Source organism: Venturia canescens, chromosome 9 (genome assembly GCF_019457755.1).
Source record: "Venturia canescens isolate UGA chromosome 9, ASM1945775v1, whole genome shotgun sequence".
NCBI classification, from domain to species: Eukaryota; Metazoa; Arthropoda; class Insecta; order Hymenoptera; family Ichneumonidae; genus Venturia; species Venturia canescens.
The window spans coordinates 8,540,678-8,550,116 of NC_057429.1; the positions used below are offsets into that span (position 1 = coordinate 8,540,678).

Here is a 9,439-nt window from a genome sequence, read left to right on the forward strand (position 1 = left end):
TTGCTTTTTTGCCTAAGCTAATTGATAATTTTTCCCTCGGCGGAAATCGAGATCACAGAGTGCGGTTGCGGGAGGAAAAAATTGGTAGCACATAAACATCTTGTTTCTTTTTCCCTCGCATCCGAGAGAGAACGCTGCAACTCTCGACTGACGCGCCGCCGGTACCTCGAGTCTGGTTGTTTCGCGTCTGAGGGAGAAAGAGGAAAGAGCGAGAAGTAGAGAGAAGCGATGGCACAATGCTCGCGTGGCGTATCGACGCGCGGCCGATGGCGGTACTAATAAAGCGCTGCGCGCGAACAGCAGAAAAGTAGTTGCGGCAAATTGCTGTAGAAGAATAAAGGTGCGCGCACAAGAAACGACGTTCGTTGCCGGTGGGGATGAACCCACGTACATGTGAGCCAAAAAGACAGTCAACACTCACGGGATTGGTTGTCCTTTGTGCGTGCGGAAAAGGAAGAAGCGTGCGTGTGGCAGACGGTGGTGCTTGCGGCTGTGAGAGAGAAGTTCAAAAGCCTCTGACGTGCGTGTTTGTGCTGGTAAGTGCGTCGCGTTCCGGAACGTCGGGAGCGTCGAGAGCGAGGGAGGGAGAGAGAGGGAGGAGCAACCACGTCGTTGCTCCGGCTCGAAATTCTTGTTCGTACGTGTTTACGTCGGACGCTTCCGAACAAAAAGACGTAAAAATAAGCATTCAATTGGTTGACTTTAACCCTTTTGATTTGAGTCACACTCGACAAGCGCTTGTATCTGCGCGTGTGTGATGTTAAATAGTCGAATTCCTTCGTGTGTTTTTACTCTTAGATATTGAGGTTTTACAACATTTTATAGACTGTATTTATTTTATCAAGAAACGCGCGGTAGCGGCTTGACGCCAAGTATTAAAAGAAAAACAAGCGTGTAAAAAAAAAAAAAAAAAACTAGCGCGAGCCCTGCCGCGGTGTTATGACGTCACAGAGTTTTTAATTTTAGTAAAAAAATTTGAATATCGGTGAAGATTTTTTTTCGATTTTTTCCTTCCTATTAGATCTTGTTGCAAGCAAATACGTCCAGCCAATCTTGAGATATATGTATGATAATTTAGTCAGTTAAAATACAGTGCTGAGAAAAATTTCATTTCTTAGAAACAGAGGGGCGTAAGTTAAGCTTGTTTACATTGAAATTTACTTCCTTTGGGTGACTGGTATACATTTTTCGGCTCTCTTGTCACGCTCTACACTGAACGCGGCTACCCCCTCTTCTTGCGCGTCGCCGAGCGAGAGACAGCGCGCGAAGCCTCGTTCCCTTCCGCTCTTGTAGTGGCGTGCTAAGACGAGGGACTTCGTATATGTAGTAAAAAATATTAAAAAGTCCATTTCAGACGCAAATTGACTGATCCGAAAACAGCATGATAGCATCCTATACCAAATTTAAATGGCTTTTGAATGAGCCTAGTCTTCCTTCGATCGAACAGAAAACGAACAATTTATAGCAGCGTTAATAAAAAAAAAAGTGTGCATCACATCGTCGCGATGTTGCCGGGAACTCGATGGTCATAGAAAAAATTGGCTCATTCAGCCATCTCTACATCTGAAAAAAATTATCCCGTGTCAAGGATTGTTTTTTAGTGCAATTCGAAATCATTCTAAATTATAGTGATTCTAAAATTATCAAGATTGGCTCGAGATTTTTCAACGTTTATCTGCTTTTTTTCATTTCATCGTTCGGAAGTCATATTGTCAAGAAACTATTAGGAGAGACCGGAGCAAAACGGGATACCTAAAGAGATATTGAACTTTTCAGAAAGTTTGGGAAGCTCTGTCGATTGTTTACTTCCAAAAATTAAGAAATGTACTGAAATTCATTTTTTTCAATTTTCAAAAAAAAAAAAAAAAAAAACTCGAGGCAAAATGGGGTACCCCTCAAAAACTCATGAAATTTTTTTTTACTAGGATTTTAATTCAATGCATCTTGGGTGCACTTTGCACCCGTAACCCCGAGTGTTCAACGCTTACAACGCTCTAACGTACGTCGAACGCACCCTCAGTAATTTAATTGAAAATTCATGATATGAATAATAACGAAGATTGCCAATGTTTATTTTGTAAAAATTTGTATTCTTTATCAACTGAATCATGGATTCAGTGGCAAAATTGTGCGGAGTGGGCACATGATTCATGTGCAGGACCACACATGATGGTCCGCAAACATATATCTGCGCGATTACTATCGTAGCAGTAATCTGCGAGGTAGTAATTGCAGATATACAAATACTTTTTGTATATCTGTGTAAAAACGTTTTCACTTTGGAAGTGATGTAAAAATAGAGAATTTGAAAAAAAAAGACGAATTTTTTGGGAAAAAAAATACAATAAAAAAAACAAAATGGGGTTTGGAAAAAATATGGTTCATGTTCTTTTCGGACAAGTATAAAAATTGAAAAAAAAAACAAAAATTTCTCTCATTTTTCGGGTATCCCGTTTTGCCCCGGTCTCCCCTATGTATTCTAGACTAGACCCTGGATCATCCTCTCCACTCAACATTCGTCCATAAATTTATCTTTTCAGCCACCGACCTAGAGCTAGAAACCCAAAAGTTCAACGTTTCACTCGATCTCCCTCCTCTATTCGATCAAAATATACACCTACGCATTGTTTCCATACAATACAGAAATCTCGTCTGTTTGCGCAGCTTAGAATCGTTCTTCTATAAATTATATCGATTCGATATCTTCCCGGGCTTTTTTACTTAACCATGCGCGCCAAATTTTTGAATTGGTTTTGCACAGTTCAGTACCGGTTTGGGAAACGTCAGAACTTCGATCAGCCGTAAAAGATAACAATGCACGATCGGTAATCCCAACCACTGCAGACGTTGAAACAGATGATTATATATTTCGGCAAGTTCGATCTATGATTGGAAGAGTAAAATTTTCACATGCGACCAAGAATTTTCTTCTTAAGGATGTATGTAAGATCAATTCCCCAGTACATCTATTCATTTTTTAAGGTTATGTCTTATATTAAAATGTCAATGGCGAATCATTTCTGTTTGCATTTTATAATTTTTAATAAAAAAAACTATGTCATTTTGAATCGTAATTTACGATTTTTAATAAAATTAATATCCAATTTGATAACTGTGGTCAAGCACAAGCGAGCCAATTAAATTCCGACCATTCCGGATCATGGAAACATCTTCTTCATTTGCATCTTTCGTTCCACGAAACGAGACACGGGCCCCGACTTCTCGCACAACTTTGTAACGATACGTGTCGTAGTTATTTTGACTTTTTATTGATTTCAGCAGTGGAGAACGGAACGCTTGGACATTATCGCCTGGATTCGAACGTCTCGTTCACTCTCGTGTTCTATTTTCTCGGGCTCTCACTCTCTACTTTCTATTTCCCTCTTTTTCTCTTTCTTGCTCCTTATTCTCAATCTCACGCGCTTCGGATCGCCCGCGTCACATGTCTTTGCCTGCGTCAAATACACACCCGCATCGACCACATAAAAATTCCATGATAACACAGCGAGAAAAAAATGTGACGCTCATTCTCTTTTCGTTTATCCATTCTCTACGATAATGACCTCAAGCGGTGGTCTTCATAATCAAATTTCTCAACCATGATCATTTCAGACATTTACGAGCATCGCTCAAGATACCATAATGAAATAATTTCATAAAAATTCGTCTTTTAAAACGTATATTTTAATTATCGTAGTTTTATGATCTTCAAATTTTTTTCGAATCCAAGTTTTATCCGGCACTTTTATTTAAAATATTTTTTAAAAGATTTAAGAATGTTTTTCTCTATAAGCATAGTAAAAAAACTTTTCAGTCACTTCAAATGTTTGTATTGTAAAGTATGCTCGGGCAACCCTGAAAAAAAAAACAATATGTATGGTAAAATGTCACACGTAACGATGCTGAAGTTTCCAACGTTGGAGTCCAACGAAATGATCTAAAAAACTGCTCAATAATTCCAGTAATTCTCCAATTTATTTCCAGTCGAATTTGTACTTTGTATTTTTTTAATCTACACAATTATGATTCGTGAAATAAAAAACTGATGGATAAATCATTTTATTTTCATTCATTTCGTTGGACTCCAACGTTGGAAACTTCAGCGTCGTCACACGTAATCGGTGTATATTTGTGTATTCATCATAGAATTTACTATGCTGACAGTGAAAATTTGTGATTTACAATACATTTCCACTTATCAGTAAGTCAGCTAGTCTGACATGATGAATAACACTCGAAAGCGAAAAAAAGTTCTCGCATGTGCATCACTTTTTGCTATGCACACGAAGCTGTTTATAATTGAAGGTATGAAAAATTGTAAAATTCAAAAAATACTATGCTGCTTGTAATCGGTGCCTAAATACTTTTCAAATTCTTGAAAAATAATATATTCCTCACTATACAAAACGAATCCGTTTTCTCCGTGTGCGTCACGCAGCGTTCATTCGCGCGAATGATTCAATTCGGACTTTGAGACTAGATAAAAGAACGAATTATCAAAAAATCTATGCACTGGGTTGGTCCAATTGATTGCTATATTATGTCCGCTTGAATACGAGTCTCTCGCTCTTTCCGTCTCTCCGTTGTTTCGGCCTCCCGCTACGAGGTCGATTAAAGTCGAATACCCGGCATTATCTCCGGAAGGTAGGAAAGAGAAAGGGAATTATGTTTGCATACGAGGGAGAAAACGCTAGAAGCGCTTTCTCCGGCGCGTTTGCGTAGCGAATAGATAGTGTATGCGCTTGAATGGATTACGTCACGCGGGTAGCGAGTGTGTGTCGGCTCTCTCTCACTCGTAGTGCGTTTCTGTTTCGCATCGATGTTGCCAGTGCGGCGATTCGAAACGAGACGGCGCGCGCGGGAGGAGAGAAGAACGTTGACGCGAGGGTCGATCGAGTGGAGGGGCGGAGCGAGCGCGTCGCACGCGCAGTCTCCGCGCGCATTGTTTACAACGTCGCGCGCACAGCGGTCTTCGGACGCTTCCATCCACCCGCTTGGGGCTCTCTTTTTCTCGATAATCCTTTGGAAATTATGTGCGTCACGTAAATTAAAAAAAAAGAATATCGCTCTCGGAGAAGATGGGGAGAAAAACTGGTAAACACCAAATATCAATTTGCCGTGATTGATCGTTATTTGTGTCTCGGAGTTTTCATATTCTACTCTTCATTAATGTTAATAATGGGCTCAAACGAATTCTGTTTTTCAGCAACACCCACGCGTCACACTCCCACGTCGGGCGAGCCCCGTGAGAAAATAATCACATTAGACTATCTATCGTTTCCATTGTTAATGGTCCATTCACAAGAAAATAAGAGAAAGTTTATCCCAACTTTTGAAAAGCCTCCTGTCACGTAGAAGGGCGTATTAATCTCTCCGGCAGGGCAGCTGTCGAATGCACGAAATCGTTGTGTATTATGATGCCGAGGAGTTTGAACCGTAAGAAAGAAAAAGAGAGTCGCAACGAAGTTTAATCGACGACTGACGCAATAGTGTGTACCGGAGCGAAACGGGAGACGAGAGGTCGATACAAAAATATATCTAATACGAAAGAATCAGTCGTTCACGTACCATAAACGCATTTGCCTCGTTCATCATCCGTTTTTGTTTCCAATATTCTTACAACACTCAACTCTAAAACGTTCAAGTTCAGCGGAGTGACGAAATTTAAGGAAAAACGAAAACTTTTATTTCGTTTGTCCCGTGTGTGCTCGCGAGGAAATTCCGCACGATACTGTTTTCGTCGTAGTTCCCGACGTAGTATGTCATACCGAACGATATATACATATAGACGGTGAGACACGAACCACGCGCTCTGCGCGCACGCTCCATGACTATAGGGAGGCATTGTAGCGAGTGCGAGAAAGAGGAGAAGAAAAACAAGCGGCAAGCGAGTGGCAGAAGAGAGGGGAGAAGGGCGCCGCGTCTCTCCTCTCTTCCTTCGTCGTCTAAAACGCACAAACGCGCTCGCGCCATACGGCGTTGTCGAGATAACCGAACTCCTATATATCTTTTTTCTCTTTCCTCCTTTCTTTCTTCTCCTCCCTTCGTCCTCACAACAAAACGTACACGCATGCAGACGCGTACGCGCGAGTGCACTGTGCCCGCGCGATCGATCGACACCCGGCATATTCCCAGCGCGAACCCCCTCGTCCATCCCTCCCCCGGACTCGTGGGTGGTTGCTACTTGTTCTCTCTTTCTCTCTCATCCCTCCTCGCACTCGTCGTTTCTCTATCGAAATACGAAATTCCCGGGACTCCGACACGCAGTTTTCGACCGTTCAGTCCTTCGGAAATGCCAACGTATCGTTTCGAACTCTACTCGCGGTAAACAGAAACACTTTTTTTTTTCTTTCACACGTTTTACACCGTCCGTTAACTCTCTAGTGTAAAAAAGGTAGAGGTGTGCATTCGAGGTGCGAGCTCGGTGCATATTACTGCAGGCAGCCACATGAGCACAGCCTTTTGAGCTGACGAAAGGTCCTCGTGTCCTCGTGTGGGATTTCTTTTTGTGCGCGGGCGCGCGCAACGTGCAACAGCCCTCTCCCGCCCCGCTGCGCCCTCTTCCCACCGCGCTTTTTCCGATGGGCTTCCAATGTTTTTGCATTTTTCCCCTTCGCGTACGTGTATTTGCGGGTGCTCATGCATGCGTTCACGCGCACGTGATGAGTCTGTACATGCCGCGTATTTACGGTGACGTAGCTTTATGCGTGCTCTTTTCGGTGGCCATCATACATACGCCGACCGAAGTTTTTTTGTTTTTTTCCTCTCTATTTCCTACTCTTTTCTACTCTTTCCCGTCCTTAATTTCTCCCTTCTCCTACCTTTTTACATTGAAACGTTATAATAACTGTAAACCGTCATTCGTAGTGTACACATTTTCCACATTCTACATTATTCACTCATTTTTTTGTTATCTCCTTTCTTTTTTTTTCTACCCTAATCTCTGCTTATCTGTTTTAATCTTCTTCATTCATCCCGTTTCGTTCGGTTCTTTGTCTCGTTTTACCCGCTCCGTTCGCTCTTTCTCTCTCTCTCTCTCTCGCTTTTTCTATCTCAATCCATCTTCCTTACACGCCGCAATGTTTTTCGTGCGACCGGAAGACTCTTCTCTGTAAATCGTCTACTGTATCACTATATTCTTGGCCAACTTCCTTTCTCACGCGAAAATAAAAACGGACCAACAGCCGAGAGAGCCATACTCGTGTTACTTGTGTCTGCCCGTGCAAACATGTATGGTTATGTTATATACATATACGTAATACATACACCGCAGCCCACGTGGCCTTTCACGCGTTTGAGAATCGAGTGAATTTAGACGAAAAACGAATGAAAAAAAAAAGAACAGAAATAGTAACGAATAAAAAATAATCTACAACGACAATAATATTTTTGTTCAAATATTCACCAAATTCGTATGTATTCCCCAATATCAAGAGACACACAGGCCGATACGCATATATGAATTTGTATATGTGTATCTATATGCTCAATTATTCCAATCGGCGGGCGATCCGGTCGACGAATCAACGCCACAGCACTTAACTTTCTTGCATCCAAATATATATATATAGATGAACACACACGAATCACAAACACTCGGTCAAAACAATCCCTTCGTACACTTCGCTGTTTATTTTTCTGATTTTTATGAACTTTTTTTATTGAATTTGACCGCTTTATCTTCGCTCTCTCTCTCTCTCTTTCTCTCTCACTATGCTTACCGTTCTCGTGTTACAAAGATCCGTTTAACTCCGGATAACGAGCCTGTCTCGAATAACCCGGTTCCGATATATACGTGACGTGTTTCACGAGTCGCCATCCGAGCGAACACACAAGCCGCTATGCAACTCCACCACAAATACCGACGAGGGACTCAAACGTTAGTAACAGAACGAAAAAACGACGCGCGGTGAAGCGATTTCAAACGTGACTCTCAGCCCTCCCGAAGACACCGATATTCGTAATGCGCCGAGTCGCACGAGTCAGCTGGCACTGACCGCCAAACACATTAGGAGCTCACTGTTGACTGTTGACTCTCTTCACGCTATTCCATTATTTCCCTTTCTTTTCTCGCTCTCTTTCTATCTCCTTGGTATCGCGCTGACAGTGGCGTATAAGCCCTCGGGGTTATTGTTCCATGGCTATTCAGTTACGATATTACGCTAAAGGATGGCGCTGTCTCCGTTCTCCGCGCCAATACATCGACATCATCGACATTCTACATCCAGAAATCATTTTCCCATGTGATCAAGAATACAAAGAATTTCACCTCTGAAAATATGAAAAAATTTGGAGCCCTATCGCTCTCTATTGAGTTTCAACAATTTGAAGTAAGTCCAATATCAAATCTGAAAATGTTTGTCCACTTATTTCGATTTTTTTATTTGAATTAATTAATGAAATTATCGCCAATTATGGCGATATTTTTCATTATACGACTTCTAATACATCACCATGTAAAAACCCTGTTTTTTTGGATGGATTTTTTTTTTCCCAGAAATTTTTCCACAAGATCCGCGTCAACTGTTTCGAATTGCGACACTGCCAGTTTTTACCGACTGAGTCAAACTGCAAATAACTGATATATTAACGGACGACAAAAAAGAATTAGCAATTTTCGCTCGAACGGTTGTTCACAGATCAATTTGGAATATTTTAAATAAATTGAATTTCGAGGATTTTCGAAAGACTTGATTCGCAACAGTGGGCGAGTGAGAACTCTGTATAGCTCTTGCACCATTTCTTCTACATATAGATTACATACATTATCAAAATAATAAATTGCATAATTTCATTTATACGTTCCTTTTGAGTTATAAACTTTACACAATCCATAGAAATGCCTTGAGAAAATTCTTTCGTACTTGCTCGATACGATTTTACATTTTCGAGGGACATATTCCAGGTTCCAGGAACGGCAGGTGCAGCAGATATTCGAAAACTTTCAGTCACGTGGCACTCGATAAAAGACTGCAGAAAAAGCCATTTTAAGTCCTTTCGATATATACCTGAGCTAATATTGAAAGAATTCTAGAAATGTTTTCGTGATAATTTTCGTGATACGGTTGCGAGCTCGAAGGAAGAATATTCAATGATTTTTTTCACTGATGCAAGAATTTTTACTACTTCGTCATTAGGATTTATGCTGGATTTCCAGAAACTCATATACTGCCGCGCCGATGTTCTCAACATATGCTGATGAAAGCCGAGAATCTCACATTCTTAGACCGCTTTTCCGGGACGTCAAATATATCTTTCTTCCTCTTTTACCCTCTTTCTTAATCTTTCTCGCTTTTACTGTTATATTCTTGCGATCGCATCGTTCATGACGAAGGAGCTCCTTTCCATGAGCCTCGCTCCCTCTCCCCGTCCCCCGGGGAGAGGGAACCTCCATAAACTTGGCCGAATGATTTGCGCTTTTCTAATTTTTTATTAATCA

At 41.3% G+C, this 9,439-nt stretch overlaps 1 protein-coding gene across 4 annotated transcripts in view; it reads right to left on the reverse strand.

Moving 5' to 3' along the window:
• The window catches only part of LOC122416156 (insulin-like growth factor 1 receptor), a 40,325-nt gene extending 31,435 nt beyond the window's left edge, over positions 1-8,890 (reverse strand). Inside the window, exon 1 of one of the 4 annotated variants that reach the window (XM_043428873.1) lies at positions 8,865-8,890. The gene's annotated coding sequence lies outside the window, so the exon portion shown is untranslated. Of the gene's footprint in view, positions 1-5,568; positions 5,889-7,405; positions 7,948-8,864 lie in introns of those variants that run through there. The other 3 variants (XM_043428870.1, XM_043428871.1, XM_043428869.1) reach the window with 3 other exon arrangements.
• Positions 8,891-9,439: the final 549 nt, after the last annotated feature.